This window comes from Dendrobates tinctorius, unplaced genomic scaffold, assembly GCF_039654945.1.
Source record: "Dendrobates tinctorius isolate UK_male_01 unplaced genomic scaffold, ASM3965494v1 ptg000093l, whole genome shotgun sequence".
NCBI classification, from domain to species: Eukaryota; Metazoa; Chordata; class Amphibia; order Anura; family Dendrobatidae; genus Dendrobates; species Dendrobates tinctorius.
The window spans coordinates 19,408,257-19,418,830 of NW_027361761.1; positions in this window are offsets into that span (position 1 = coordinate 19,408,257).

Consider the following 10,574-nt stretch of genomic DNA (forward strand, 5'->3'; position numbering starts at 1 on the left):
TGAACAGTGCAGCTAAGTGGGCACTGGCACTGACAGGCTGCAGAAAGGCTCCGCTGTGTACTCCTATATAGTGTTTGCAACCACCGTAGATGGAGACGGATGGATGCACACTAATAGAAGAAAAAATGAGCTGCACTCAAATAAAAATATGTGTGAGGCACTGACGCACGCTGAGCGTCCTACAACCAGACGTAGCTGCAGGACACACTACTCAGCGTGAGCTGCACTCACGCACAGTCAGAGACCTCTCAGACAGCCGTGAACAGTGCAGCAAAGTGGACACTAGCACTGAAAGGCTGCAGAAAGGCTCCGCTGTCTACTACTAGTGTTTGCAACCAACGTATATGGATACGGATGGAAGCACACTAGATTGAAATTATGTAAAAAATGCAGCTCAAAAATTAAAAGATGTATGAGGCAGCAGTGAGGCACGCTGGGCAGCCTACAACCTGACGTGGCTGCAGGACCCACTCCACAGCGTGAGCTGCACTCACACAGCCCTTGCAGACAGCTGTGAACACTGCTGCTAGGGCAAAGAAGGCTACAGTGGTGGTTTATGTAGCCTGGGTAAAGCACTAGATGTTTGGTGGAATCGCTATTTCTAACTGTCCCTCACAGTCTTCTACAGCAGCCTGTCCCTAACTGAATTCACAGCAGAGTGAACCAGAAATGGCGGCTGCGGTGGCTTTTATAGTGCATCATGACATCATTTCGGCAGCCAATCACAGCCATGCCAATAGTTAACATGCCTACATGCCTAACAGGATGTGCCCACACTTCGGAGGATTCCCATTGGCTTAATCAAAGCAAGCAGGCTCATAGCATGATGGGAACTTCCGATTCCGGTATCCGATATAACAAAAGTATCGGAAGTCAGTATCGGAATTCCGATACCGCTAATATCGGCCAATACCCGATACTTGCGGTATCGGAATGCTCAACACTAGTCCCTAACTGATGTATTTAAAAACCTGATCATGTGTATAGTACCTATATGAGCAGGATTCAGACAGGTGATGTCCGACCTGGGCACACTGCAGAGAACAGCTTATATGTGCAAGGCCCACAAGGAAGGGGTGGAGACCTCCCTAATCTTGTAAGAACAAGAAACCAATTAAATGCAAACACATGGGCATGCACACAATGAACAAGTCTGTAGGACAGTGTTCACACCACCAAAAGACCACCCTTCTTTCTTCTCACCTTGCTTTTGTTCCCTCATATGCTTACAGCTATCATGGGAAACTCTTGAAAATTCTGCTTGTCATTCTCACCACCTATTCTAGAGATTGGGACCAAAAGGGAGATGTCCCTACCTCTTTGTATCTCATTAAAATAGTCAGTAACATCTCTGACATCATAGTAAAGCTGAAGCTTTTTGAAGCCAGTCAAAGAATCAAATTACCCGATTAATCCAAATTCTGAAAGAAAAAGTGCCAGTTATTCCACTCTCTCATTATTTTCCATCACCACACATTGTCCTGTCATCTATAAAATGAAGACCTTATCGTCCCAGTCACAATAAAAAGACTAAACCATTAAAACAGAATGGACATCAAGAGAGGAGCAATCTCTGACATTGCTTGACAGGGACTATGCAAGGATTAGAATCTTCTATAAATGTTATCTGCAAAGTCAACCATCATTCCAAATGCAGCTGTCAATCACAATCCTGAAGTACTTCCTGAAATACTTTTAAAGGCGACATAGTAGAAAAGTGCTGTGCAAAGTGTCAGATCAGCGATCTGACTTTATACAATGATGTTGCATCCTGGGACAATGTAAAAAAAGTTTAAAAAAAATATTATACTCTGTAAAAATATTTGTTTTATAAATTCCTAGATAAAAAATAAATAAATATTGTTCCAATAAATACATTTCTTTATGTAAATAAAAAAACAATAAAAGTACACATTGTTAGTATCACCGCATTTGTAACAACCCGACCTATAAAATTGTCCCACTAGTTAACCCCTTCAGTGAACACCGTAAAAAAATAAATAAAAAACGAGACAAAAAACAATGCTTTATCATCATACCACTGAACAAAAAGTGGAATAACACGCAATCAAAAAGATGGATATAAATAAACATGGTACCACTGAAAACTTAATCTTGTCCCGCAAAAAATGAGCCACCATACAGCGTCATTAGCAAAAAAATAAAAAAGTTATAGCTCTCAGAATAAAGCGATGCAAAAATAATTATTTTTTAAATAAAATAGTTTTTATTGTATAAAAGCGCCAAAATATAAAAAAAGATATAATTGAAATATCCCTGTAATCGTACTGACCCGAAGAATAAAACTGCATTATCAATTTTACCACACGCAGAATGGTATAAACTTCCCACCCAAGTGAAATCATGAATTGCTGGTTTTTGTTCATTCTGCCTCCCAAAAATCGTAATAAAAAGGGATAAACAAGTCATGTGCCCAAATATGGTACCAATAAAAACATCAACTCATCCTGCGAAAACAAGACCTCACGTGACTCTGAGGGCCAAAATATGGAAAAATTATAGCTATATTTCTTTTGCAATAAAAAGCATCTTTTAGCATGTGACAGCTGCCAAACATAAAACCCCACTATAAATAGTAAATAAAATCCCCGTTTATCACCCCCTTAGTTAGGCAAAAATAATAAAATAAAAAAATGTATTTATTTCCATTTTCCTATTAGGGATAGGATTAGAGTTAGGGTTGGGGCTAAAGTTAGGGATAGGGTTAGGGTTGGGGCTAAAGTTAGGATTAGGGTTGGAGCTAAAGTTAGGGTTAGGGTTTGGATTAGGGTTAGGGTTGGGATTAGGGTTAGGGGTGTGTTAGAGTTAGGTTTGTGGTTAGGGTTATGGTTAGGGCTGAGATTAGGGTTAGGGGTGTGTTGGGGTTAGGGTTGGAGTTATAATTTGGAGGTTTCCACTGTTTAGGCACATCTGTTGCTCTCCAAATGCGACATCATGTCCGATCTCAATTCCAGCCAATTCTGCGTTGAAAAAGTCAAACGGTGCTCCTTTCCTTCCAAGCTCTGTTATGCACCCGTACTCTTTACAAATTGGACAACAACTTTTGGGTCCAATTTCTCCTGTTACCCTTGAGAAAATAATACATTGGGGGCGAAAACGTCATTTTTGTGAAAAAAAATAGGATTTTTTATTTTTACGGCTCTACGTTATAAGCTTCTGTGATGCACTTGGGGGTTCAAAGCGCTCACCACACATCTAGATAAGTTCCTTAGGGGGTCTAATTTCCAAAATGGGGTCACTTGTGGGGGTTTCTACTGTTTAGGCACATTAAAGGCTCGCCAAACGCAACATGGCGTCTGATCTCAATTCCAGACAATTTTAATTTGAAAAAGTGTACTCAAGACAAATTGGACAACAACTTTTGGGGTCCAATTTCTCCTGTTACCCTTGGTAAAATTTAAAAAATTGGATCTGAAGTACATTTTTTGTGAAAAAAGTTAAATGTTAATTTTTTTTAAACATTCCAAAAATTCCTGTGAAGCACCTGAAGGGTTAATAAACTTCTTGAATGTGGTTTTGAGTACCTTGAGGGGTGCAGTTTTTAGAATGGTGTCACTTTTGGGTATTTTCTATCATATAGATCCCTCAAAGTGACTTCAAATGTGAAGTGGTGCCTAAAAAGAAAATGGTGCTGTAAAAATGAGACATTGCTGGTCAACTGTTAACCCTTATGACTTCCTAACTAGAGATGAGCGACTTTGCCTTTTTTAGGGTCGAGTCGGGTTTCATGAAACCCGACTTTCTCAAAAGTCGAGTTGAACGAAATCGGCCGACTATAAGGAAAAGTCGGAGGCCGACTGAAAACACGAAACCCAATGCAAGTCAATGGGGAAGCAAAGTCGGCAGGGTGTGGAGGACAGTAAACACACCTACAGTGCCCATTTCAATGCCAAAAACATCAATTCTTATTACTGAAGCTTGTCAACCTTAATTTACTTCATAATAATAGTTACGCATTGAAAACAGGGGGTTATTTGGCTAAAGTTGTGGGGGGGTAGGGCTGGCTCCAGGTTTTCGTGTGCCCTGGGCCAAAGAGTGTCAGTGCGCCCCTTTAACACATACCACAACTCATGATGCTCCGATACGGCACAGAAATATAGGTATAGTACAATGACAAACACTTCACTGCTTCCATGACATGACTGATCTATTTTAAATTCTACAATAGCTCAAAAAAAGGACAGTATATTACTCCATACAGTATTATGGCCACCACATTGTGAGCCATACAGAATAATGAGCCCCATATATTTCTCCATACAGAATAATTGGCCACATATAAATGTTCCATACAGTATATGATGAGCTCCACATAATGCTACAGTATATGATGGTCCCCATGGAGGATGCTCCAGTGTGTTATGGGCCCAAATAATGCTCCACATATAATGGGCTCCATTTCTAATGCTCCAGTGTATAATGGGCCCCGTAAATGCTGCTCCAGCGTCTGATGTCCCCAATCTGGAATGCTCAAGTATATGATGGGCCTCATGGATGATGCTCCAGTGTATGATGGGCCCTAATAATGCTCCATATATAATGGGCTCCATTTCTAATGCTCCAGTATCTAATGGGCCCTATAAATGCTGCTGCAGTGTCGGATGTCCCCCATTTGGAATGCTCCAGTATATGATGGGCATCATGGATGATGCTCCAGTGTCTTATGGGCCCTAATAATGCTCCATATATAATGGGCCCCATTTCTAATGCTCCAGTGTATCATGTGCCCCATAGATGCTGCTCCAGTGTCTGATCTGCCCCATTTGGAATGCTCCAATATATGATGGGCCTCATGGATGATGCTCCAGTGTATGATGGGCCTCATGGATGATGCTCCAGTGTATGATGGGCCCTAATAATTCTCCATATATAATGGGCCCCATTTCTAATGCTCCATTGTATCATGTGCCCCATAGATGCTGCTCCAGTGTCTGATCTGCCCCATTTAGAATGCTCCAGTATATGATGGGCCTCATGGATGATGCTCCAGTGTCAGATGTCCCCCATTTTGAATGCTCCAGTATATGATGGGCCCCATTTTAATTAACCCAGACATGTTACGTGAAAAGAGCTCCATGGAGTAATCTGAAGTGTGTGCTGCCGCATCCTTCACTTTTGGTGTGGGTGAGGGACACAATGAAAGTGGTTGCTCCTGACCAGAAGCCTGCACTTACGACTACGTGCTTGCATTTTTTTTAAACTTCAGGAGAGGAGGCGATAGAGCTGGAGGCTGTTTCACTAATGTAAGCCAAAAACAGTTCCTGATGCTCCGGCTTTAAAAGCAGAAAACGGAGCCTTCCAGAGCTATACCATGACGCAGGCTCAACACCTCCTGCCTTAGCTGCTATTGTGTTTTTGGCACTACCAGCAGATGCACCACCACCACTATCAGTACCAGGTGGCCCCCCACTCCCACATCCACGTCCTCTTCCACCATACTTCCTCATGTTTTAGAAAATTGACCCAAAATACCAGCAGATATATGGTACTATATCAGAAGCGTACAGCTCTATACAGTCTAGGGATAACAGTAAATCTCCGTAAATATTTCATGAGTCATACACAGACACTCACAGGCTCAGTATGGATTACCCAATAAAATAAAAAGGTGAAAAAGGGTACAGTATCACCAGATACAAGGTATATATAGTATAGTGTAAACATTCTGAATCTCCGTATACATTTCAGGAGGCAGACACAAACGCTCTCAAGGCCAGTATGGATTACACAAGAATATGAAAAGCTGTAAATAGGTAATGTAACAAGCGTACAGCTGTATAAAGTGTTGGCCAAATTTGAAATCTCGGTATATATTTCCTGAGTCACCCTCAGACGCTCACTCAGTCTGGGTTTGACCATAATAAAAAATGTTGTAAAAAAGGTACTGGATAACAAGATAGCAAGTATGTATATTATAGGGTACAATTGAAATCTCCATATACATAGTCCCGTAGTCAGTCTCAGATGCTTACTGTTAGGGCTGGCGGAACGCACCAAATTCTAAGCTGCCCGGGGTCCACCGTGCAGAGGTGGTACACTGCTGCTAAGTAATGGCGGAAGAACTAAGCGGTGTGAAAACAGTCACACGTGGGTTACGTCACCCAATGTGAACAGGGGCGAACTCTGTTAATGCACAGAGCCGCACAACAGCTGAACGTAGATGCTGGAGCCTGTTTAACTCACAGAGCCCGGCCAAAAGAGCACACAGTGTGCGGCCACAGAACTCTACCCCAAGGACACGGGGTTAGAGTCCTTCTAGGCCCACTGAGCGCACGGCGTCGCTGCCGCGAGCGCCGCTATAGATGCTCGCTACGGAGCACGTGCACTGAGGCGTGCCGAGTCCCTGGTGAGGACTGATGCCTGACTCAACCTCTGACCTACCTACGCCTAAGCCTGGGCGCTAGCAGGCTAGGCTGCATGACACATGCGTACCAAGGGTAGGGGTTTCTTAATGAGTCATTCACCAAAGACATTCAAACGTGCATACATCACTCACTCCACATAGCCTGTAAATACAGTCTGATCCTAGCGCATGGCCGAGCGGCCATGCAAACCTTTTATAACCGCGAGTGTCCGGGACCTTCCTGGCTTCTTGGATGTGCCAATCTGAACAGAAGCAGGACCTGGGCACGTGACCTTCGATCTCCAATGGGAGATCACTCCACGGCATGCTCAGTGGCCCGACATGGGGACTTAGTCCCTGGATTATCTCGCTGCTGAGCAGCATGTATTGCCATAGCTGTGCCAGAGGTGGCAGCAGCAAGCAAACCCATGGAGCTGGTCTGGGCAGAGCACCTGGACAAATGCGCTTGCTGAGCAACCTCCTCTGCGGCTGGAGAGGAATGGGAGACCGCTGGAAGCAAGGCTCGGGATTCCTGCTGTGCAGTGACAGGAACCCGACGCCTAACACTTAGTATGGATTTGACCATAATGCTAAATGTCGAACAAAGGTACTGTATAACAGGATACAAGCTGTATAGAGTAAAAATTGGTATCTCCGATTCACTGTATACAGTATATAGAAGGCGTAGACCACACATGCTCACTCACTATGGATGATACCGTAATACAAAATTTTGAACAAAAGTACTGTATCAGCACATACCAGGTGTATCCAGTCTAGGGGTATTTGTAAATTTCCGTCTATACTTCCGGAGTCAGACACAGACTCTCACAGGCTCAGTATGTATTACACCAGAATTTAACAAGTAGAAAAAGGGAAAGGTAGTCGAAGCGTACAACAGTATACAGTGTTGTGGTACTTTTAAATCTTCATATATTTAAATCTCAGTAAGCCAGTCCAGACTCTCCGCTACAGGAAACTACATGGATACAAGTACAGACGGAACATCGAGTGTTAGCAGAAATTTGGGAATTACTCATCGTGGGAAAACCTCCCGGTAGGTGTTTCAGAGGCGATGCAGACCCTCAATTACTGTGTCTGTGGAGACAGTGAAAATGGTTCTTTGTGAAGAAAGGATTGCTTTATCGCAGTAGCGTGGATCACATCACCGTTACTCGTCTCCATCAAATTGTGATCACAGGGAGAGATGTAGACATGGTCCTTACTGCCTATCATGATGTGTCTGGTCATTTAGGAGTGCAAAAGACAGAAGCCACAGACCGTAGGCAATTCTATTGGATTGGCATGAGTGGAGACATTGAAAAATGGTGGCAGGAATGTCACACGTCTGTGACTATCACAACTGTGAAAGGTGATCATAAAGCACCACTGCATCTGCTTGTAAGTTGATGTCCATTACAAATGGTAGCGATTGATCATCTGAAGGTAGAGGCCAGCAGGACAGGGCATAGCTACATCTTAACCATCATCGATCAATACACCAAATTTCTAGTGGCAGTCCCTGTGAAGGATTTAAATGCCCAGACTACACAGCGGTGGAGCAGGGAGAGGTAAGTATTGCAATTTGCAAGTGCTGTGGCCATGACAAAGCAGGGGGGCACAATCGTGGTCGACGGTACTGGCACAGGGCCCCTCATAGTACGCTGGTGTGTCTGACGGCGAGTGGGCCCCCCCACCACAGTACACTGTATTGTACTATGAGGGGCCCTGTGCCAGTGCCGTTGGCCATCTGTGGGCCCATCCACCTGTTTAGAGCAATGGCACTTGCCCGGGTGTATCAGGTGTTGACCCCAGCCATTGGGGGGGTGGGCAGCCCACTTAGGGAGGTTTAAAAAATGGCATATGTTGATGTGTTGGCTGGACATTCAGCTGCTGCAAAGGGCGGAATTGGGCAAGTCCCAGGAAGAGGAGGAAAAAAGCGAGGCAGTTTTCTGGTAACCTATGTGTCATCAGGGGAAGGTGGGACAAAATCCTTGGAAACCCATGCATGGTTCATTTTAATGAAGGTTAGATCATCAACATTTTGGTTTGACAGACGGGTCCTTTTTTCTGTCAGGATTGATCCAGCAGCACTGAAGACTCTTTCAGGTAACACACTAGCAGCAGGGCAAGCGAGCTCCTGTAAGGCATATTGTGCCAATTCAGGCCAGGCGTCCAGTTTAGAGACCCAATAGTCAAAGGGGAATGACCTGTGAGGCAGAACATCGATATGGGAGGAGAAGTAGTTTGTAACCATAGTTGACAACTGCTGTCTCCTGTCACTTTTAATCAATGCAGTATTAGCAGTCGTGTGAGCAGTACTTACGAAATCATTCCACAACATGGTCATTAAACCCCTGTCTCCAACGCCACTCTGGCTGTGTGCACCATGAACACCTCTTCCATTGTGCCCACTACGGCTCATGGGAGAACCAGCACCGCTGCTGTTGCGTGCTGGGAAGCCTCAATCAAATGGTTTACCAGAGTTGCTTGTTTGTTAGCCAGTATTATCTCTAGGCTCTCCTGTGGCATGATGTTGCTTAATTTGCCTTTGTAGCGTGGATCGAGGATGCTGGCCAGCCAGTAGTCGTCATCCCTCATCATTTTGGCAATGCGGGGGTCCCTTTTTAGGATCCGCAAGGCATAATCGCACATGTGGGCCAATGTTCCAGGTGTCAGTGATGCACTGCCAGTGGTGGATGGAGGAGCACTTTCTGGCAAATACACATCCCTACAGTCACGCACAAACACTGTACCTGACCTTGGAACACCAACATTTTCTCTTGCCCCTGAGAAGCATCCTCCTGCCTAAAATAATCATCCCCTCATCCTCCTCCTCTTCCTCTTCTTCCTCCACCTCATCCAGGACAGTTCCCTGACCAGACAATGGCTGACTGTCATCAAGGCTTCCCTCCTCCTCCTCCTCTGCAGGCGCCTGATCCTTAATGTGTGTCAAACTTTGCATGAGCAGATGCATAAGTGGGATGCTCATGCTTATGATGGCAAACCCGACAATTCCATGTCTTCCCTCAAACTTGCCTGACCGTGTATCCTCCCACAAATGCACTACAGCCTGCCTCTGTTCGCACAGCCTTTCAACCAAGTGCAGGGTGGAGTTCCACCTTGTTGCAACGTCTATGATTAGGCGGTGCTTGGGGAGGTGGAGCAATCGCTGCAGCTTCTGCATGTGAGTGGAGTGGACGTTTGAGCGACGGATGTGCGAGCACAGTCTTCGCACTTTATGGAGCAGGGATTTTAACTCTTGATAATTATTAAGGAAGCACTGCACCACCAGGTTCAAAGTGTGAGCCAGGCAAGGTATGTGTGTGAGTTTTGCACGGGCTATGGCTGCCACAAAATTATGGCCGTTATCATTGACTACCTTGCCTGCCTCAAGATGTAGACTGCCCAGCCATGACTCAGTTTGTCGCTGCAAGTAGTCGGCCAGTACCTCCGTGGTGTGTCTGTTGTTGCCCAAAGACATCATCTTTAACACAGCCTGCTGACGCTTACCACTAGCTGTTCGATAGTGGGACACCTCGTGTGCACCACTGCCAGCTGCGGAGGGAGTGCTCGTGCGACTGCGCTCTGTGGACGAGTTTTCGCTGATAGAGGAGGAGGAGGATCGAAAGCCTACAGCCCACTGTTTCCTATACCGTGGGCTAGGCAGCACTGTTCCACCACTGCTGTCCCCAGAGGAGCCTGCATCCACCACATTAACTCAGTGCATAGTGATGGACACGTAACGGCCCTGGCCATGCCTACTGGTCCATGCATCTGTTGTGAGGTGCACTTTTCCACTCACTGACTGTTTAAGTGCATGGACAACGCGGTCTTTCACATGCCGGTGGAGGGCAGGGATGGCTTTTCGAGAAAAGAAGTGCCAACTGGGTAGGTCATAGCGTGGGACAGCAAAGGCCATGAGGTCGCGGAAAGCTTCGCTTTCAACCAAATGGTAGGGCATCATCTCTAATGAGATTAGTTTGGCAATGTAGGCGTTCAAGCAAAGTGTACGCGGATGAGAGGTTGAGTACTTTCTTGTCCTACTCAGAGTGTCTGGTAGGGTGAGCTGGACTGGAGAGCTGCATATGGTGGAAGTAGCGGTGGACCGGATGGAGTGAGAGGGGGTTGGTGATGGTATTGGTGGTGAAGGCCTAGATTCAGTATTGTGTTGCAAAACCATTGTGATTCCCTGAGTTCTTTGGCCTTG